The 23754-nt window shown below is 36.0% G+C and overlaps 1 long non-coding RNA gene across 4 annotated transcripts in view; it reads right to left on the minus strand.

The window, feature by feature from the left end:
- The window catches only part of LOC122216608, a 61247-nt gene extending 38018 nt beyond the window's left edge, over window positions 1-23229 (minus strand). For 2 of the 4 annotated variants that reach the window (XR_006200994.1, XR_006200992.1), the window contains exons 1-2: window positions 22975-23229; window positions 17951-18091 (exon numbers count right to left, since the gene is read on the minus strand). This is a non-coding gene — a long non-coding RNA (uncharacterized LOC122216608). The remainder of the gene's footprint in view (window positions 1-17950; window positions 18092-22974) is intronic. The other 2 variants (XR_006200993.1, XR_006200991.1) reach the window with 2 other exon arrangements.
- Window positions 23230-23754: the final 525 nt, after the last annotated feature.

The following is a 23754-nucleotide window of genomic DNA, read 5'->3' on the forward strand; positions in this document are numbered from 1 at the left end:
TGAAGGAGCCTTTCATAACTTTGTTTTATAGGTTCTTAAAGACAGGTATCTTTAAAGTCTAATGTTGACAGCTGATCGTAAGAAACTGGTTTCCATCTTCCATAAAATGCGTGATTAATTAGCAGAGACCATTAACTTAGTTTTGCTTCCATGTAATTTTGATTTATGTTTCTGGCCATTATCCGTATCATATTGTTTTTCACAGACTATTTTAAAAATCAGTCCCACTCATGGAAACTTAACCTAAGAAATTACCTGAAATAGGGATTCTTTAAAATTTCTTACATATAATGCCTAAAGATATTTATCTTAGCTATGTTTAGGATAGCAAATAATTGGGGAGGGGTTAAATTCACTAGAATATTTGGAGGGATTCAGTACATTGTGATCCATTCTTCTTTTGGAATATTATGCATCCAGAGTAACACGAGTTATAAAGAGTAATGACCCATAGTAATGATGGCTTGCAAAATTACAGGGCCCCAATAAGAATGAAGTCCACCTGGTATATAGGACTATAGGTGTTGAGTAGGCAAATCTGCTTTTGAATTTCAATTTTATCAATTACTAATTATATCATTAAGAGGAAATTAATATTTCGGATGCTATTTGCTTCATCTGTGAAACAGAAATTTTTTTTTCAAAGGGATTTGTGAGGATTATAAAGAGAAAATACACAGAATATCTAGCTCAATGCCTGGTTTACAAGCAATCATTTAAATACATGTTCATCATTTTCAATATTATCATTGTCATTATTATGCTGAATACGATGACAAAAACAAACAAAATAAAACAAAAACAAACAAAAATTACCAGCCTAAGAGAAAAGAGAGAGAGCTACCTCCTGTTTTTCTGCAACAGTATTTTCTTTAGATAATATCCCAAAGCCAATAAGCAAGAAATCTTTATATGAATGTTATTTACAAATATGGGATAAGTGCCAGGAAAAATAGTTGGAAGGACTGAAAGCTGTTACTCTCAAGGAACAAGAATTGTCAGTAGGAAAGGTGGGTCGGGTTATTGCTGTTACTCATTATCAGCCTTGTAGTTTAATATGTATTCCATTGTGCATGTATCACGTTGATAACAATGATAAATTACATTTAAAAACAGAAATGCATTAGATGGGAAAACGGAACAAACTGTAGTCAGTTTCCTAATGCGCTAGGATAGTTGTTTAGAGCCCAGAATTGCCAAATTATAGCAGCTTGATACTAGATTACTGTTGTGTTTTCTGAGAAAGCCAGATTGGATCAACTCTGTTCTTACTTTCAGCTCTCTGTTATTTAAAAAAAAAAATTCGTTTTACATTTATTTATTTTTGAGAGACAGAGAGAGACAGAGCACAAGTGGGGGTGGGGCAGAGAGAGAATGAGACACAGAATCCGAAGCAGGCTCCAGGCTCTGAGCTGTCAGCACAGAGCCCAACGCAGGGCTCAAACCCTGAGATCATGACCTGAGCCAAAGTCGGATGCATAACTGACTAAGCCACCCAGGCGCCCTGCTCTCTGTTATGTTAAAAACTTTGTCCCCAGACTATGCCTTCCCCTTCCACTTCTTCATCCTCTCTGGTATCCCCAGGAGTTATCCATCAATGGAACATTAGTGCGCGTACAGCCATACAACCTTTCAGACCTGTGCGTGCATAAAATGTCAACAACTCTGTTTCATGTTTCATAACTTTTCATAAATCTTTCTATATTACTTTTTCGAACTTTATCAATGTTTCAATATTGATAAATATAGACCTAAGTCATAAATTAAACCAAAGTGTTTATCAGTACTGGTGGTCGTAATATGACTGTTAGGTTGTTGGTTTGTTTTTGTTTTTTTTTTGTTTTTTTGATACTCTTCTTTATTATCCAAAGTTTTCAAAATGGGCACTGGCCCTTATTATGTCCTCATTTGTTATGGAAATCTCTCTGCAGCAATGCAGCCATAAAGAAAGTGAAGGAACAAGGAGGTCATTTATTAGTTCATGGAATGGCACTTAGGGAAGACAGACATAGCCTAGTGTTTTCTATTTAGCTTTGATGACATAATTACCATCTCCTTAGCCAAAAGTTGCATAAAGAGACATGATCTGCACAGATGAAAAGCATGTCAATAGTCTGCTGGCATTAGTTGAGTCTCTTCACACTGAGGGATGCACACTTCCAGAATCATTCATTAGAAGCCTAGCCAAGTCCGTATCATTCATTAACTGTCTCTTTACTGAATAGGAAAAATGAATGGAGCCCTTTAATCTGACATTAATAAATTGCAACCATTTGGGAAAGTATTCAAATGTAAAATGTTGAGGTTCATCATTGAAATTATATTTGATGACTTGGGTTTGTTCTGGCTCATTTAAATATACAGTTTCCATAGGATTTTATCCCTGATGGTGGGTGATAACAGATACTCTAGCTAAATCCGAGGGTGAGTTTAAGCAGGACTTAATGGGACCAAGATGCAAATTCACAGAACTGAATACTGGAAGTACCCCTGAGGAACATCAAGGATAAGTAATTTTCAAACTTATAAAAACTCGTCTTTTTTTTTTCTTTAAAGAAATGTATAATTAAACAAATAGGCAAGTCTACTGGCCCCCTTTCACCTCATTTTACACATGGGGGAATTGAAGATCAAAAGGAAAGAGCAAGGAAGTTACTACAATTCTTCCTTTAGATTTCAGTCATAAGTCCATCAAGAAGAATGAGTTTCTTCTCAAGTCCTTGTGGCATTTAGGAATGCTTTCTATAAGTAAATGGGAGAGAAAAGAGAATAAATAAATTTTACTTTGTATCTCTGTATAAAGTGGTAAGCAAGTGTGTGCAATGTGTATATGATTTAGATGACGATTAGAGACAGATGTTTTGCAAATAAGGTAACACTTGAGGTGGGCTTTGAAAGATGAGTGTTCATTGCATCAAAATGTGTTATTTCTTTTTGCTTCCTTCATTTCAACAAGACTATGACCTTCTTGAGGAAGGAGGCTATAATCTTTATTCATATTGGTATATACAGTGCCTGAATGATGCCCGGGTCAGACTGGAGTATATAAATATGGCCGGCATGTCTCAATTCAAGTTAAATTTGAGTACATACATTGAAAAGTCTAAACAAGAGTTAGAAACATCCCATGTGTTTGGCTTCAGAAATCTTCCATGTTTTTCCTTAATACTCATTGGCTGCTAGATGAATTTTGACCTTGCTGTGGCTATGTTTGATGGGGTGATTTTTGTTAAGAGTCTCTGTCACATTTCTCTAATACAATCACCTTTTCTGAAATGTATTAACATGCTTTATGGAAGTCCTGCATTTGTGTAATTTAAATGAACATTTGATGAGCATTGGCAGTTTCTCATGAAATATAGCATTCTACGATGTTGTATGTTTGAAATTCTTGACATAGGATATTTTGTTCACTGATTTAGAAAAACAGTAAATAGATGTTCAATCAGTTCAGACATAAGTATGGCATACTAGAATATAGGAATGATTCAGTAATGCAGAGAGATGATTGAAGAATTTAATGGACAGATTAAAAGTATATTACACATGTTATTTCTGCAAATAACAGCTCCATGATAGGAATGTAAGCAGAACTCAAAGTAGTAAGATATTTCTATGTAGAGATCCATAAGAATAAAATCAATTATTAGTGGATTTCTTTGAAGAAGTAAGACAGCCATTTGTTCATCTGTCCATCCATCCATTCATTTATGAAACATAAGCTAGGAGCCTACTCTATGCCAGGAAGAGATGTGTAAACATCAAATATGGCTATTATCTTTTCATGATATTTTTCTAATACCCCCTCAAATTACTATTATTCACAAACTTCAAGCATGAGGACTGAAGTGTGTGTGAACTCTTCTATGGTCTTCCCATTTCCTTTCAACACTCATCAGAATCTTCAGAAGCTACTTCTGCGTTTTCATCCCTTAAACAATAAGAATAATTAAAATGATATTGTCCAGGGGTGCCCGGGTGGCTCGGTCGGTTAAGCGTCCGACGTCGGCCCAGGTCATGATCTCACAGTTCATGAGTTCGAGCCCCGCGTCGGGCTCTGTGCTGACAGCTAGGAGCCTGGAACCTGCTTCGGATTCTGTGTCTCCCTCTCTCTCTGCCCCTCCCCAGCTCATGCTCACACTCTGTCTCTGTCAAAAATAAATGAACTTAAAAAAAATTTTTTTAAATGGTATTGTCCATACCATTTGTGGGTACTCTAAAATTTTTTGCTATCAACCAAACACTAATTCATTTTTTTTAAAACAGATGTCAACATACACATCTGTTGTCCATAAGAGGTTCAGAGACTAATGGGGTTGGGGCAGGTATATAAACATAGTTTTCAAGAAAAACAGTTGCAAGGTATGTTAGAGGTAAGGATTGATAACATGGAGCACAAAGGCAACATCATTTTTCCTTAGGACGTTGAACATACAGATTGACTGAAAGTCTCAATTCAACTAGCAATCCTTCTAGGCAAAGGAGATACAACTGGCAATGGGGCTCTAAGATCCTACACATTTTCTGAGCATGATGTTTGCAGGATTTGACTTCAACCAATTCTTCATCCGCATCGTCATTTCTTTCCTATTACAAACACTTCAGTGTAGTCCTAAGAATTACCAGTATTCTCCAAACATTCTGTTGACTTTTATAATGTTTTATACTCTCACTGTTTAATTGCACATTAATGCCTCACAGACAAGTACCTTGAAGGAAGTTTAGGCACCTGTCAGAACCTATTTCAAAAGCATTCAGATTAGTAAAATATTCAGTTGCCAACTTCTCTCCTCAAGCATGCACATAGACACATACAACGTACATCTATATAATAATCATAATATCTATTCATAAGAACCTATATTTTGTCCACTGCATAATAAGTTCTATAGCTTTATAGTAGAAGTGCCACTATTTGTATTAAAACCATAATTGGGAATAAAATTCCTCAGTGTTGCAAAAATGCAGGGATTTCACTTTCCTATTCCATTTTCTTAAAGAGCTAGCATTTAAAGGGGTGCCTGGGGCTCATTCCGTATAGCATGTGACTCTTGATCTTGGAGTCATGAGTTCAAGCCCCGGTTGAGTGTAGAACCTACTTAAAAATAAACAAACAAGGGCACTTGGGTGGCTCAGCTGGTTGAGTGCCCACCTTGGGCTCAGGTCGTGATCTTGTGGTTCGTGAGTTTGAGCCCCACATCAGGCTCTGTGCTGTCAGCACAAAGCCCACTTCAGATCCTCTGTCCGCCCCCCCCCCCCCCCGCCCTGCTTGGGCTCTCTCAGAAGTAAACATTAAAAAAATAAAAACAAACAAAAAATCCAAAACCAATGTGAAGTTTCTTGTTGAAAACTGCCATGCAAACTCAGCACAAATAATGACATGCAATGCTAGCTTTGTGTTCTTACAGCACAAATGATATTATAAAGCTAAACATTTTCCAGAGATCCCAAGTGAGGGGAGATATTTCAAAATTAAGCAATTGTGTGATTATTTCAGATACTTCTATGAATACCTCCAAGATATTCAATCGAAAGCTTTAGCCACATATACCTTTTTATATCTGAAGTATACCAAATTACATCATCTCTTGCTTATTAGTTCCAGGAGTGTTTCTGTGAACTCCTTGGGATATTCTGTGTAGGCAGTCATGTTATCTGTGAACAGATAGCTTCAGTGCTTTCTTCTCAGTTTATACTTTTGCACTAGCCATTACTTCCAGTATGATGCTGAAAAGAATTGGTAGAAGGGGACATCTTGCCTGTTCCCATTCTCAGGGGGAAAGCATTTAATTTCCCATCATTAATTTTGATGACCCTTGTGGGTTTATTTTAGTTGTTCTTTATGAAAGTGAAAACTGTGCACCCTATTCCTGGTTCACTAAGTTTTTGTTGGTTTGGTTGTGGATGGATTTTGGACTGTGTGAAATGCTTCTTATGCATCAACTTATATATGTTGTTGTTGCCTCTTCAGCCTGTTGACATGGTGAATTACCTTGATTTTCAAATGGTAAACTAGCACTTTTTATCAGGAATAAATCTCACTTGGGGGTGATGTATAATTCTTTTTTTTTTTATTGTTGGCTTTGATTTGTGAATATTTTCTTGGAACGTACAGCTTTCTCACTTTATTTCTAACATATAGGAAATGTTGGAATTTAAAGTTTTAGCTGACCTATGTAAGCTTAGATAACCTCTGATAACGAATAGACTAATTAAAAATATGCATATCTTCTATTTATGAGACCTAAGTAAAAATATAAATGTATGAAATGTTTACTTTGTATTCAATAAATTTGTTGATAAGTCAACTATGCACCCATTTAAAAAAAATTATTACTGAAGTATAGTTGACACACAATGTTATATTAGTTTCAGGTACACACCATAATAGATTAACAATTCTTTTTATTATGCAATGTTTACCATGATAAGTATAGTTATGCTTTGTCACCGTAAAGAATTATTGCAATAGTATTGACTTAGGTCCTATGCTGTACATTTCATCTCTGTAACTTATTTGTTTCATAACAGGAGGTTTGTATCTGTTAATCGCCTTCACCTATTTTGCCCATCTCCCCGTATTCCTCCCCTCTGGCCACCACCAGTTTGTTCTCTATTTACGAGTCTGTTTCTGTTTGTTTGTTCATTTGTTTTATTTTTTAGATTCCACATGTAAGTGGAATCATACGGCATTTGTTTTTTTCTGTCTGACTTATTTCACTTAGCATAATACCCTCTATGTCCACCCGTGTTGCTGTGAATGGTTAAGATCTCATTCCTTTTTATGGTTGGGTAATCATAAAAATAATAATTATATCTGCTATTTATTGAGAATTTTATTCTTTATCAGGCATTGTGCTTAAGTGTTTCAAAGGCATACTTTTACTGGCCGTATAACTCCTTCGACTTAGAATTATTTTTACTTATATTTTACAGATCAAGAATATGGGGTTTAAACAGTCAAGTGACATGATCTATTGCGGTCGAGTTAGTACCCAAAACCAAATGTTTCTGATTTCCAAGTCATGATCTTTTTGTTTTACTATATTGTCTGATATATTCAGCATGCTGCCTTATCTTTGGTAGTCTCTGGAAAGTCTCCATATATGGAACTCTGGTTTGGATAACTATGACTTTACAAAGTTCTACAATTGTAAACATCCTGTAAATACTATGAAGTATAGCACATAACAATTTATAACTCCTATTAACATATAACTTAGAATTCAGGTGACGCGCTCACTGAAAGCCCTTGATGGATGAATACATTTTTAGTTGGATGAACTCTAATAAAGACTATTTTTAGTGGAATACAACCTACAGTCAGGGGAAAAAGGAAAAAGTTCTGGTAAAACTGTTATTAGTTTCCTTTGTCTTGTGTGCCGGTGGGGATATAGAGACCTCACTGAAGATAGGGTAGGAAGAAACAAACAGTAAATGGCCTTTAATACAGTGTTAAGGTTTCTCATTTTCCACAATAGGCAATGGGAATCTACTCATATTTCTGTGACAGAGTTGTGACAAGATCTGAGAAGAATCACTATACTATTTAACAGGAGTCACAAAGTCAAATGCTCACAAGCCCCAGGACATACCACAAATTTATAAAACAAGCCTGAGGAATATAATCAGCTTCAGTGTCAAAAGGATAATAGACTGTGCCAGAGACCATGGAAAGGTCTTTGGAAAAGGAAATCCATGGCAGGAACTATCACTGCTTTATAGAAACTCAGGTCTCATGATGCCAGACGCAGATTCAAGAGATCAGACATCTGAACAACAATGTGGAATTTTATGGCTTTTAAATATTGGTAATAAATTCAAACATGAAACTCAAAACGCGTAGGTCTGCTGGCAGGAATGGGTGTATGAATGCCCAGGTTAGGAGATTTTTGCTACAGATTCATCACATACAAGAGAATAATTAGTGTCCACTAAAATAATAATCTATTAATAAGATATGATAGTATACAGAAAATATTTAATGTTATAAAGCAGTTTTTGTATATTATTCTCTTTAATCCTCCAACGTGTATATGTAAATATATATGTATAAAATACACATTAGATGTATAGAGACACATTATATATACATACGTACATATATATTATAAATGTATAAATGTATTTATATGTATATGTTCTTCCTTTGTTTCCTCCTCTTTCTTTCTCTTTCTCTTTCTCTTTCTCTTTCTCTTTCTCTTTCTCTTTCTCTTTCTCTCTCTCTCTCTCTCTCTCTCTCCCAAGTTTCTTGCCTAAGGGATAATCTAAGTGGGTAACTATCTTCTCTTGCAATAAAGACTATTATGATTAATCATGAAAGTCACTGAACATTTGTAATTGTCTCAGGCATACTTCAAATAACAAAGTTTGAGAAGTGGTTTAAAGATATTTCTACTTTAAGTAGGCTTTTAAATTTCTTAAAATTTTATGGCATATAAACTGGAAAAAGTTGAGGAACAAAATACATAAAACCGACACTGGATTATAACCTAAAGAATTAAATAAGTATCTTTGACTCTATATTGATACAAGTAGATGACAACTATAAAAAAAGAAGAGAAAGGACAATTTTTTTACAGAAAATTTCAGTTGAGAAATGTGTTAATGAGTGAATGAAAGAGAAAATTGTTATTAGAATACTACAGTTTAAATTACTTCAGGCAACATCCACCAAGAGATGCTAACCTTGGTGGGTAGGGGTTTGAGAAGAAACAGGACAGGACATTTGCATTGTCTCAAAAATATTTAATTACATGGGGTGCCTGGGTTGGCTCAGTCGGTTAAGCATCCGACTTTGGCTCAGGTCATGATCTCATGGGTTGTGAGCTGGAATCCCATGTTGGGCTCTGCACTGACAGTGTGCAGCCTGCCTGGAATTCTCTCTCTCCTTCTCTCTCTGCCCCTCCCCCACTGGCGTGCTCTCTATTTATTTATAAATAAATAAACTTAAAAATTTTTTAATTTTATTTTAATTTATTTAATTTATTTAATTTATTTTTATTTATATTTATTTATATTTATATTTATATTTATATTTATATTTATATTTATATTTATATTTATAAATATAATAAATATATTTATTTATATTTTATTTATATTTATATTTATAAATTTATTTAATTTATTTTAATTTAATTAAAAGGAAAATATAAGTTTATAGTGGATAACCCTGGCAGATACTGCCTTAACCAGGTGAATAAGGTCAACATCAGTAATAGTAAAACATATTGACATCAGGCACCCCCTGATACATCACCTTTGCGGCATCCTTCACAATATACAACTCAATGTAATAAAAAGTAAACATCAGATACATTCAATTAAGAAGCACCCCATGAAGTAACTGGCCAATGCATTTCAAAAAATCTCAAGGTCACCAGAGACCAGGAAAGACTGTGGAACAGTGGCACGTTAGGACACATGCAGACACAGCTGAATGCAACGTGGGGACACGGGATCGGAAAAAGGACATTATCGGGAAAAGTGGTAAAACCTAAATATCTATTCTTCAGTTCATTGTTTTGTCCCGATGTTAATTTTTTAATGTTGATAATTTTATTACAAGGAAACTGGATGAAAGGTATCAGGGAACTCTGTACTATCTTTGCTACTCTTCTTGAAATCTTAAATTATCTCAAGAAGTTAAAATACAAAATTAAAATATAACCATACACGCACACAGCTTCTGGAATAGGTTATAAATGACTAAAATTTAGAGCAAACACTTAGCATTTTAAATCTCACGTTCATTTTTAGATAGAGCGTAAGTGATTGAGATGCTAACCCCATCAACTCTCCTAACCACACTCAGCTTGTATTTGTGTTTTTCCTCCTTAACAGAGAGGTCAATGTTTCTAGAAGTTTTGTATGCATAAGAGTCATCTGTGGAGACTGACATATTTCCAATTCTCAGCTCCCTTTAGAAACTCCTGGGGTCAAGGAAACTTAATTTTTAAGAGAAACAGGTGATTCTGAGGTAGGTGTTCCACAACTCCCTTTTCAAGGACATTGATACAGATCTAATTATAGGACTGGCTATGCCCAATAAATATTCTTGATGAGTGGATTTGTGACCCATTGAGCACAGGGTAACCGCACATTCATAATGACCGCAATGATCTTATTCAGCAGTAACCTGGTCCAGGGTTTTTTTAACCCTTATGAAACGTAAGAATCACTTGCAAGGCCTGATCTGTTACCTCGTGTCTCTGACTCCTGTTCGCACATCCACGTGCACATACGTGTGAGAGGTCAGACATTTGACTATCCATTTCTTAGTAAGCATTCTAGGCAAGTCAGGTACACATGTGTCTTGGCACAAATGATGAAAAAGATATTAGAAGAACGTATTTGTAGCTATCAATATGTAAGCTACGTTAGTGAATGAGTTTATAAGTTGACCTACAGATACAATTCAGTGACAGGGACAGGGTTCCTGGAAATAAGGGTTCCAAGGAAATAATTTATTACAATGTATTTCTGTCACTTTTAATAAATATATGCACATATATATATACTTATATATGTATTCATATTGCCACTGCATTTTTGTGTTAGAAAGTATATCTCTCAACATGAATTAGTCAGATTTTTTGGTCAGATGAAAAAAAATGTTTGTTTATTTATTAAAGGGAGGGAAAGAGAAAAGCAGAGAGAGGGGGAGAGAGAGAGAATCCCAAACAGCCTTCGCACTGTCAGTGCTGAGCCTGACGTGGGGCTTGATCCCGTGAACTAGGAGATCATGACCTGAGCCGAAATCAAGAGTCGGATGTTTAACTGACTGAGTGACCTAGGCACCCCTGGAATTAGTCAGATTTTATACTTTAAATTTGAAAAGTTTTGTTTATTATCATGAATAGTTTAAGTTATTTCTATGTATATTGTACAGCGTGCCTTTCAAATCATGTTAATGTCTATTTAATAGTCAAGACAGTACCATATGATGGACAAGACCATAGGCTGTGGATCGATAGTCCACATTTTCAGTTCTGTCGTCTTAAGCCAATTATTTCAGTTCTTTCTGCCTCCGTCTCTTCGTCTGCTGAATATGATTGATAATTATACTCATATAATTTCTTTGAATGTGAATATGAGTTAACACCAATTATATCAGATCTAACACACCATCAGTTGTAAGATAAACCACTGTGTTTTGTACCACTGAGAATGAAACGTGTACATGCTGCCAGTATTTAGGAAAAGATGCATTCACTTTTAGGAGACACCTGATTTCAGTGATGTTCAGATTTGTGGAAGAAAAAAAAAGGTGTACCTTACAATTGATTATATGCATTATGTAAAAAGTGATGGGGTAATTCTAGAATGATTTGTATTATTAGGTCAAATGTTTTTTGCCCATTTGACAAATGAGGAAACTTTGATAAAAGGGAGTAAATAATTTGTTGAAGGCCAACAGCCAATCTGATTTAGGAATGCAATTAACGTTTCCTGATTGCTAGATTGGTGTAATTTCTAATTTCCATGCTTCAGAAATATGAATTATTTATAGTAGAAATAACAAGTAGAAAATTTTGTCGCCTATTTGATATGATATGTTAGTTTTATAGAAAGATATTTAGCTTACAGACTTTATTCTAAATTAGTTGTATTTTGTTTTACAAATATAATTTAGGTGATACATTGGGATTACAGCCTTTATCTCAAGGTAGCTTTTAATTCTTTTTTTTTAAATTTTTTTAATGTTTATTTATTTTTGAGAGAGAGAGAGAGAGAGAGAGAGAGAGAGAAGAAGGGGAAGAGAGAGAGGGAGACACAGAATCCAAAGCAGGTTCCAGGCTCCAAGCTGTCAGCACAAAGCCTGATACGGGGCTCAAACCCATGAACCACAAGATCATGACCTGAGCTGAACTCAGACGCTTAAACAACTGAGCTACCCAGGTGCCCCTCAATGCAGTTTTTTAAATGAGACTTCCTTCAAATGATTGTATTGAGTTTGCCAATTTCAATACATAAAAATAATATAATTGCACTTAAATTATTTGAAATAAAGTTGAAAATATAAAATTCAAAAATACTCATACACAAATTAACATGCTAATTTATGCATTGACATGTTACCAGTGAGGAAGCACAGATACAAAGAAGTTATGCTACTTGCTAATTATTCAAATAAAATTTAAAATTGACTTAAAATTTCTGTGCATCTTGAATGAGTTTTTGCCACTGCTCCTGCACTGGGGTCCAGGGATCTATCTTTCCCAGTTAGAATCTACCCCTCAGGAGTCAAATTAATTTTGCTAAACATCTCTGTTTTGTTCTTTCATTTAGATGTATTTTTGGTCCTCGAAATATTAGCAGAAAATACTCTATGGTTTTCGGGCCAACTCAATTTTATAAGTGCATAACTTCACTAGAAATTTCTCACTAGTAAAATGAGAGGGAAATCCTGCCACAACCTGTCATCATTCAGGGCAAGACTGGCCTGAGCCAGCTGATAGTCATTTATCTTTGCATTAGTGTGTTACACAAGTTATTGAGTATAATGATTATTTGATGAGACAAGCTATTAAAATGGATTCTGGCAAAGATCAAGACTAGTAGAAAACTCTTATTTATTTTAATTTTTGTCCCCATCTCCAATTGCCAGGACAAGCTTTCTAACACTTTGATCAGCCAATGTAAGAACAGATACGATGGCCTGAGGGTATCATGAGTGAGTGAAAAGAGAAACTCACAAGTGGAAGTGCCTGCTTTGTGCCAGGTACTTAAATCAATTCCAGAGTCTGGTTTGAGTGCCTATAGTTCTTTCTGCCACGTTTAAATATAGTAATTTTATTAAGGAAAAGTTACTCTTAAGGTTGTTACGAGGGCTTTCAGTATGGATAGCATAGTGGGACAATTTATGTATTTGTAGATAGTCTTTACAAATAGCCTGAAGATTCTAAATCTTATTAGAGGGTTGAGTTCAACATGGAACTATCTGAAGCATCACAGTGAAAGGGGGTTGAGTTGGAATCATAAGAGTAGGTCCATAAAGTCAGGCTATTCCTGAAGACCTTGGAAATCTTTGTTTCTCTAATGTAAGGGTTTGAATTGCTAAGGTATCCCAAATTGTCTACTCGCTTCTGTGCGTCCCCTACATCCAGTGACTTCTGAGCATATAATCAGATATTGGAAGTCTCTGCAGGTATCGACATTCTACAAAATGCAGTCACATAAGCTTTCATGAGAATTGGCTGAGCTCTCTCTAATTAGAGTGTAAGTTAGTAATTGGCCATCCCTTAGAGAAGGGTAATCACACCAATACGTACATGGTAGACTTGTGAAAAAGACATCACAATCTTTATGTCTACATATTTCAAAGAAACCAGGGATATCACAAATTCCTTATGGCAATGCAGTAGGCTTTGAGAGGGGCAGGAATTTGTTTTCTTCTTATATGGCTGGTGTATTTCCAAAATCACTTGCTTCTTCCTTTCCAATTGCTTTTTTAATTTCTTCTAAATCGATGTCACTATAGATGGCAATACCTCAACCCACAGAGCACAAAACCTATTTGAGGCACTTTAATTATGTGATATCCAATATCAAGGTTGATTTGTCTCGTAGCAAAATTAGTATAATTGTATCTTTTTTTTTTCTTTAAAAAAGCCAGTAAATTTTAAGTGGTTTTCCTATGTAGGGGGGAATTAAGTTGAATTAAGTTTTAACTTATGGAAACTTTATCGAATTAGGATAAATGAGGCAAAGAGTATTCATAACATAGCTCGAATTAAACTTATTAAAGTTGTAGTCTAGCAACATGTGTTAAAGAAAACTATGGTTAATATTAAGAGGTCAAGTGGTAAATACAAAACAAAATTTTCACCCCCTAAATGTATGGCCTATAGTTTGTTCTTTGACTTAAGCTACACCTTTAATTTAATTTTTTTTTTACTTAAGCTACCTATTTTAAATTTTTTTTTTAACGTTTATTTATTTTTGAGACAGAGACAGAGCATGAACGGGGGAGGGTCAGAGAGAGGGAGACACAGAATCGGAAACAGGCTCCAGGCTCTGAGCTGTCAGCACAGAGCCCGACTCGGGGCTGGAACCCACGGACCGCGAGATCGTGACCTGAGCCGAAGTCGGCCACTTAACCGACTGAGCCACCCAGGTGCCCCAAGCTACATATTTTAAACAGTAGCGTCAGGATCACAAATCATTTTGAAATGTCATAAAAATGTTCCGAGTTTGTAGTTGAAAGAGTTTAGAGGTACTATTTGAAGTTTCATATTTTCTTTGTTCAACAATCCACTTGTAGGTTATTCTGACCCACCTTGGGAAAAAAAAAAAATGAAAGTAGAATGGCATTTTGGAAATAAATCTTCATTCTGAAAACTTCTTGAATGATGAACTCAGCAAGGTATACTTCAAATGAAAATGTCTTTGCCAATCCCTCTGTCAAATTTCACGTGCATTTTTATTGCCAGATTTCTTTTCTTTCCACTTTTACTAAAGTCCCAATACATAAATAGTGCCCACAGATGTACGGCCTGATAATGCATTATGGTAATTCAATACATATTAAAAGCCTGAAAGATATTAAGAAGAGAGTTATTTTTTTTAATTTTTATTAATATTTATTCATTTTTGAGAGAGACAGAGTGTGAGCAGGAGAGGGGCAGAGAGAGAGAGGCATACACAGAACTCAAAGCAGGTTCCAGGCTCTGAGCTGTCAGCACAGAGCCCTGCGTGGGGCTGGAACTCATGAACCGTGAGATCATGACCTGAGCTGAAGTTGGACACTTAACTTAGTGAGCTACCCAGGTGCCTAAGAAGAGAGTTCTAATAGATTCCTTATGGAGGAAAAATATTAGATGAAAAAAATTAATGATCTCTTTTTGATAGAGGGAAACTATATTTTATTTTATTTTTCTTAATTGGGTTGTAAATTATTTATCATCAAAATTCACAAAAATTTTGTAGGCTACCCAGAGGATTCCCTGAATTAGAATTTCTCATTTAGAAATACTTTCTTTAAATTTTGATATAGATCATATAACTTCATGTTCTGCTCATTTTCTTTCTGTCTACTCCTCTGGCTTTGATTTGGGAGATTCCCAGTGAGATAACCTTGTTTAAAAAAAAATAGTTACTTATAAAATAGAAGTATTATAATTAGATTACAGACTCTTTGCTAAGAATTAAGAGAGAATAATGTTGGATGGAAACATAAAGATAATTTAGTCAAATGCCCACAGTTTTCCTCTAATGTCACTATAGGAATGGAAAACAACAACACCACCACCCCCATAAAACCCGTAAAGCATGTTTTCTTTTAAAAAGATCAGGGTTAAAAAATTGGAAACAATATCTAGAATATTTGAAATCAGAACATGTATTTATATAGCTATTTCTTTTTTTTTTTTTTTTTTTTTTTTTTTTTTTCAACGTTTTTTTATTTATTATTTTTGGGACAGAGAGAGACAGAGCATGAACGGGGAAGGGGCAGAGAGAGAGGGAGACACAGAATCGGAAACAGGCTCCAGGCTCCGAGCCATCAGCCCGGAGCCTGACGCGGGGCTCGAACTCACGGACCGCGAGATCGTGACCTGGCTGAAGTCGGACGCTTAACCGACTGCGCCACCCAGGCGCCCCTATATAGCTATTTCTATCCATAGAAATCTCTAGAACCATTCCCTTGAAAATAAGAATGTGTGAAACAAGAAATCAATCTTGACATGTTTCTTGATAGTTTAAATGGAACCTATCCAAATATCAAGGTACAGGTTAGGCATTACTGACCATTCCAAGGTCCTTATATTTATTGAGATAATAGCAAAAGGGTTGAAACTCTACTTGACAAATGCAGAAATAAATGAAAGTTGTACTGTTTTCTAAAGAAAGGAGCTGTGTGTGACTAATACGTTCTCCTTTCACTCAACTAACAAGGAGCATCATCTGTGTGTAAGGTGTAGGGAAGGCATCTGAATATAGAGAGATGAAATACGCATCTGTGTTCATGAAGTTTATGGGGGTATGCAGATAATATAGAAGTTTTACCAGCTAATCATTATACAGGAGATACAGAGATTAAAACATCTAAGTGAGCTGTTCAAACGCCCAGAGTAGAAGGCTTGCCATTTCTCCTTGCTTTCCCTCACTAAGCACAGACATAAACGCTGGAAGTGGTGCAGGGGTCCAATAAAGGAGAACCCCGAAACATGGTAAGAATAAAGAGAGCTGGTATAGATCTCAGGGTTTGAGCAATAGCACTGCATCGGGTTGTCTTGTGTCTTCCTGCATAATAGAGAAAGGCCGTCCATACCTGGTATTTTCCCATCTGTGACATAGCAGCAGAAGGTGGTCCAGGTAAGCTCATTATTTTCCTAGACCACAGAGCCGTCTAGATAACACCAGATGAGACTGAAACAGGGGAGATACTCTCCTTAACCACCTGACCTGAGAGTGTGCTTTTCTGTTGCCAAGAAATACCTGGCCTGGAGGGAGAGCCTGCAGGAGAGGGCCAGCTCCAGCTGCCAGCCTGGAAGGAAATGGAAGGCTGGCAGGACTAAGACCCACAGGACTAAAACTTTCCAGTCCAGCAGCCAAGTGGCACCAGCTAGAGGGTCCAAACACACTCCCCACCCACAGTGGAGAACCATCTTTTGCCGCCTCAGGCAGGAGCCCCACCACCAGCTCAACCAAGGAGACTAAAATTACACGGCAGAGGCTGAAAAATCAAACCACTGTTGCAATCCCAGCCCACCGAAATAGGACTGGATTCTCATGCCAAGCCAAGGCAGTGTGAACGCCTACGCACACAAAAGAAGTCAAAAAGTTATTACCTCATAATAAAAGGATCAGCCCAGTAACTAGACATAGCAATTCCAAATGTGCACAGATTTGAAAAATACACGAAACAAAAAATGACAGAGTTAAAGGGACAAATCCACAGTTGGAGGTGGAGGCTAGAACACTGCCATTACAACAACGGGTAGGATTACTAGAAAATCAAGGATCTAGAATATTTGAACAATACATTCGACTAAGAGGGTCTAACTGACAAATATATAGACCACTTTAGCCAATAGTAACAACATACAGGACTTTTTTTTTTTTAGGCTTCCATGGAGCACTCACCAAGAAAGACAGCGTTGTGGCCCCCAAGACAAGCCTCAACAATGTCAAATAATTGAAATGATACAAACTGTGTTGTCTGACCACAGTAAGATCAAACTAGAAACAAGACAACAGGAACAACATTAACAGAGTAACAAGAGGATTCTATGAATAGGTGGGAAATAGCACACTTCTAAATAATCCATGGGTCAAAGATGAGGTCTCAAAGGGTCTAAAAATAACACTACTAAGTACTACTGAAAAGAACACATAGAAAGCAATTCTTTTTTTTTTTTTTTTTAATTTTTTTTTAACGTTTATTTATTTTTCAGACAGAGAGAGACACAGCATGAACGGGGGAGGGGCAGAGAGAGAGGGAGACACAGAATCGGAAGCAGGCTCCAGGCTCTGAGCCATCAGCCCAGAGCCCGACGCGGGGCTCGAACCCGTGGACCGCGAGATCGTGACCTGAGCTGAAGTCGGACGCTTAACCGACTGAGCCACCCAGGCGCCCCCATAGAAAGCAATTCTATACAATGACTAAGTGGGTGTTACTCCAGTGATGCAGCGATGACTCAACATTACACAATCATTGTAACTAATAATATCCACAGACTAAAGAAGAAAAACCACGTGATCATATCCATTGATGTATAAAAATAATTGGACCAGAGTCAACATCAATGTATGGTAGAAACTCTCAGAAAATTAGGGATAGAGAATGTCCTCAAATTGATGAAGAGTATTTACCAGAGACCTGCAGGTCACGTTGTGCTTAACGATGAAAGACTAAATGCTAAGATTGGAGGGTTAAAAAGAAGTTAAAACTCAACCAGAGTCTGGTATTTACCTAAGAAAAGAGAACCAAAAATAGCCGCACCAGCTTTGAAGTCAGGTGTGCACCATGACTGTGACATCTATAGTGTCGCGTATCTGCGTAGCCAATCCTGGAAGAACATTGGTCTGCAACCTAGTACCAGAGATCCGTGGGTCAGATGCAAGGTAGACGGGTTAAACAGAGCTGTTAACAGAATAAAAAAATAGCAGTGTTATAAAACTAAAGCATGCCTTCCTTAGTCTGTGAGTAATCCGAAATGTATACCAGGATAATACTATGTTTCTTAATGATGATATCAAAGCAATATATCACTGTGATTACAATATGTTGGGATGCTGCATCACAGCTGTCCAAGAGCTGCAGCCTGTTTGGCTGCCCCACAGCAATACTGCAATTTTAATTAACATTTGGGGAGCGGCAGATCAGTTCAACAGTCCTTCTCATTTAATTGATAGCCTTTTGAAAATTGAGCTGCTTGTTTCATGCATGGACCATTGCTTCCCACCTGCAGGATTTATTTGGATGGCTACCTGTTAAATCTTATCTGTAATCATCATGAATTTGAATGCCCATCATTTCTGTTTTGAAGTGCATTTCAAGGAATGAGCTCAAATGTTAAAGAAGCCATTTTGTAACAGAAAAGGAGAGAATACTTTTTTTCTATTTATTTTGATACTTCCCAGAGAAAATCTAGAGGACATTCTATTTTTTTATACTGCTTTAATGTTTAAACAAGCACGCAGCTCTATTTCTTAGATGCTAATATTAGTCCTTGAGGTAGAAATGATATAATAATAATAATTCTATGGATATGTTTTCAGACATATTGTGGACACTGTTGCTTGTGTATCAATATCATTCTCTTCTTCCTCCTCAACAGAGTCCCAAAATTCTTCCGATATTTACCTCTCTGACAACTTGGCCAATCTCTTTCAGAAAATAATGAGCCTATTCACAGCTCCACTGAGTAGTTTGAGAAAATCAGAATAACTGTATCTCCTTTTTTGATATTTGAAGCAAGAATGGTGATGCTGATCTAATACAGATCAATAAGATACCGGGAGTAGTTTAGCAAAGCTTCTGTGAAAGTACTCTCCTATTACTTCCAAGGGGTGAGGGTATCCTTAAATATCTCAGTTTTTGTACCAAATCTTTAAGAAAGCCATCCTGTCTTCGAAATCTCATTTATGATGTCCTGCAATCTAGTGAGAAAGGAATTTCTTGGATATAAATGTAATCAGTTCTGGGAAATGTCATTAATGATCAGACAAGATGTAGACTGATAATTGACCATTTAATTTAACAATATGGAGACCAAATTGAGGACCTTGATAACATCAGGTGCCCTGGGGTATTGGAAACCAAAGCTTGAATGGGGAGGGTTCAAAAGGATGTGGAAGAACAAATTACAGACAATTGGAGACAATGCAATTGTCCATCAACAGATGAAGGGATAAATGGAATATTGTATGTATACACATACTGCCTATAATATATGTTTCATATAACATGTTTCATATATGTTGTATATATCATATGCATAATACATATATAATATGTATCATATATACATTTCACGTATATATGAAACTGAATATTATTCAGCCATAAAAAGGAATGTATGCTACAGTAGGGATGAACCTTGGATATGTTATACTAAGTGAAAGAAACCAGTCGCAGAGGAATAAATATTGATTTAATGATTCCACTTATATGAAATATTCAGAATAGGCAGATTTATTGTGCAACTACCAAGGGCTGGGGGAGTGGAAAATGGGGAGTTATTGGTTAATGAGTATGGGGTTTCTGGTTGAGGTGGGAGGTTTTGGAATAGATAGTTGTGATGGTTACACAACATTGTGATTTTAAAATACCACTGAATTATACGCTTAAAAAATGGTTGAAATGGCAGATTTTGTGCTATATATATCTCTCGCCACAATAAAACCTTAAATATTACAAATAATCAGTATAGACAAATCTTATACAGAATTTTTATAAAATAAGTAGAGATATTGAGTGCTAGCTGGACAAATCAGTACGAGGAAACACAGTCTGGAAAACCATAAAAATCAGAGTATTGTGATTATCATAATTAATGACACTTAAGGACAGAAATAAATTTTCAATAATGACATTTTGAGAATGTCGCCGTGGAAACATTTTAACGATAGCTGAAAGAAAAGTGGGAAACAAAGGTTTTCTCCTTGAAAATCAAGACTGTAAAGCGATATCTTTTAAAAAAGGACATAGTTGGTTCTTTGGAAGTAACGAAGAGGTGGGTCAAACTGTATTATATACACATCATTGTGAAGGACAAGAGGTGTGTACTGTGTGTTCAATCATCCCATGGACTCTATTGACAAGTGTTTTTATGTGGAGGGAATATATTATTAGGCTTGCAGTTATTAAACTAAAAATGCTATGAAAGGTTATTCTAATTAAAAACTCTTCTAGAGGTGAGAAAGAAGTCACTGATGAAGCACTTGCTCAAATCACTAGTTTAATTCAGATTAATGAATCTACAAAGTAGTCACAGATTGAATAGGATATAAAACAGTAGAAGGCATCCTCTTTACTGCATGCTCGATAATCAGGAAACAAACTCTTTTAGATGAAAAATGCCAACAAAGTTATTCATTTAATTGTAATAAAGCCCAAAACCAAACCAAAAAAATTAAGTTCAGGGCACAAATGTGTTATGAACACATTTTATATTCATAAGTTACATGTTTACACTTTTGTGTGTAGAAGCAGCCTGTTTTTCATGTATACTTGTTTTTCTGCCAACTTATGTTACTCTCACTCAAATTAGAGCTAGAGATATTTGAATATGTGATTGCAAAAACAATGTAGAAATGGCCACTAAAATAGAAATAGGCATAAGACAGAGACACTTAAATCAGAATGGGAACTAAGGAAGGTCTTCCTGGAGAGGGTTATATTCGTCTCATGCCTCTTAAAAGATGAATGTAAACCAGCTCAAATATAACATGCATTGAAGAAGGATGTACGTAGCTAAGGGAAATTATGAAAACATCATCCATGAGCAGTAAGTGCCATGCGATAATTGTGGTGCAATTGTAATTATAGCAGGAGAAAAAGGATCAAACTAGATGACTCACGTTTTCTTTTGATTTATGATATACGTTTTTACCTGACAGCACTTTGAGAGAATTACATGAGAAAATGTACATGAGCAAAATTGTTCTTTCTTCATGGCTCCATTGGATTTTGCACCAGTTCATTCATTAGAGAACAACTCACTAATCACCTGCTACGTCCAAGGCCCCATGCTAAGATTGAGTGACACATCATGAACTAAAATTAACGGAATACCCCCCGCCTTAGTTCATATTCTTGAAATAGGTTATCTTTTCTTTAGTCCTTGCTTCATTCCCATGTCTCTGTATGAGATGGTGATAAAGATCCTCAGATGACCCCCTAGTTATTGATAAGAATCAGGGACATGCTTGCAGCTATGATTCCCTGTTGCTTTTCCACAAACTACAGACTATGAAACAACTTCCTTGTTAAGTAAGATTTGCAAAACCAAACCAACCAAAAAAACAGGTGAGGAGGATTAACAGACTGCTCTTTAGGTTCGTCTAAGTGAGGCATCTTTTATACTTTGATAATAATGGCAATAGGGATACGTAACTCTTTCAAATGCTTATTATGTGCCAGTGCAGGACCATAAAGCCCTATACATGCATAATTTTCTTCAATCCTCACAACTCTGTGCCATTTAATACTATTTTATATGTTTTTTAAATTTATTTTCCTAAGCTACATAGTTACAAAGTAGCAAACATAGATTTTATTTTTTACTTTATGTTTAGAGGAGAGGAGGAGGGGAGAGAGGCCAAGGCAAAGGGAGAGAGAGCGCCACGTCCAAAGGGTACAATGCAGGGCTCGATCTCAGGACCCTGAGATCATGACCTGAGCTGAAATCAAGAGTTGGACGCTTAACCGATTGAGCCACCCAGGCGCCCCAAAATGTAGATTTTAAACCCAGGTGTCCTATAGAGCTTGCACTGTTCTAGCCTCTGAGACTTACTTTTCTAATTCTCCTAGATTTTGAACCTTGATGTGAAACATGGCCCAGACAAATGCAGACTCTGTATCTTGAGCAGTTGCCCGATCAGCCAATGAAATAAATAAAATATAATATACCACTGCTATCCTTGAATCACATAGGTTGTTCTATGCGGAATGGGATGATTGGTAGTAAATAGATTCTAATATAATTTTCAAATTAAATGAAATGTAAAGGAGACTGAAAACATTCACACGTAACTATATAAATGCTATTAAAGAATTTGTCATATCTTAATATTCTAGATTTTTATTCATATTATTTATATATATCATATATACATAAAATAATTGTACACATGTAACACTTATGCGAATATGCATTAATCTTTCTTCCTCACTTTGTCATAAATTTTATACTCACTTTGAACTTTAGAAGGACTTTGAACGTTATAATCAAATATATACACAGCACCCTCAACTCCCATTCTCTTTACAGCAGGGGAAATCAAGAATAAAATCAAGATTCTTCTCTCTTCAAATCATTTGTATAAGTATATATTCTACAAGTACAACAAAGAATATCCGACAAACCAGGGTTGATAAAGTCCCAGATTAGTTTTTGGCTGAGCCAGCTTAAATGCTGAAATGTTTCAGCATAAGAAGGTAGCTATTTGTTATGCTTCACAAAATACTTGGCATTATTAATTCTACTCATACTGTTACCTCTATTAATATTAAACAAGTTTTATTATCATCAGTACCATCTATTATTGTTAATGTTTTTTGGGGCCATGTAAGTGTGTTTACATATATGGTGTAGATTAATCATCATTCAACATTTAGTAGATAAGGGAACCGAGAAAGAGAATAAACAGCATGTTCAGCACCACACAACTTACGAGTCCCATTTTCTCTTCAGTTTTATTTAACACACCCCGTTCATCTATCACCATTACTGAAGACCCCACTGTAGGCCATGTGCTGTGTTTTTACACATGTTATTCATTCCTCAGTAAATTACTTACATTTTTAGGTAATGGCGGTCAATGATAATGGTAAACGCTTTCACAGTGCTTTAAAATAATCTATAGAGCATATTAGGTTTACAATCACAGGTACATTTCTAGAAACTTTTAAGGGATAGACTTGTTTGTTATCCCAGGTTTGCAAGCAGGAAACTCAAACCCAGAGTAATAAAATGATTTGTAAAACTCCAGGCAGCTGGGTATGCCGGTTAAGATTAGAACCTAGGTGTTCTGAATTGTGACACCACTTCCTCTCATTATACCTCACTGACATGTACTAGCCTTAGTGAACTCTCTGCTGAAAGCATTCCACTCTTCTGCCTCCCCTGTGTACCTGATTAATGTTTACAGAACTTAGACAGCTATTCATTTTATTATGTTATATACAAAGGCTAGTCAGATTAACGAGAGCTTTAGGATTGATTGAAGTGTTTATCATCTTTCGGAGTTTGACTTTCAAAAAAATAAAATCCATTCCAAAAAGTATGTGGGTGGAAGGTCTTTGCAGTGTTAATTTCCAATTGGTAGTGTTGTAGTTAATTTCCAATTTTAGGTAGTGTTGTAGCCAACATTTCCACTAAGAGAGACATACATTTTTGAGCAAGATGGACACTGTTAAAAAGAATTTTATTTTGATCCATAAAAACTGAGATCATTTCTATTTTCAACAATAAATAATTGCTACTATGTATTTTCCCCTAGGACAAAGAAGTGTCTATTAAGGGAACAGTACTTGCTTTTGTCATGATTCTGGTCCTTTGACATTGCTACTCACTCCTA

This window comes from Panthera leo, chromosome A3 (genome assembly GCF_018350215.1).
Source record: "Panthera leo isolate Ple1 chromosome A3, P.leo_Ple1_pat1.1, whole genome shotgun sequence".
Taxonomy (NCBI): Eukaryota; Metazoa; Chordata; class Mammalia; order Carnivora; family Felidae; genus Panthera; species Panthera leo.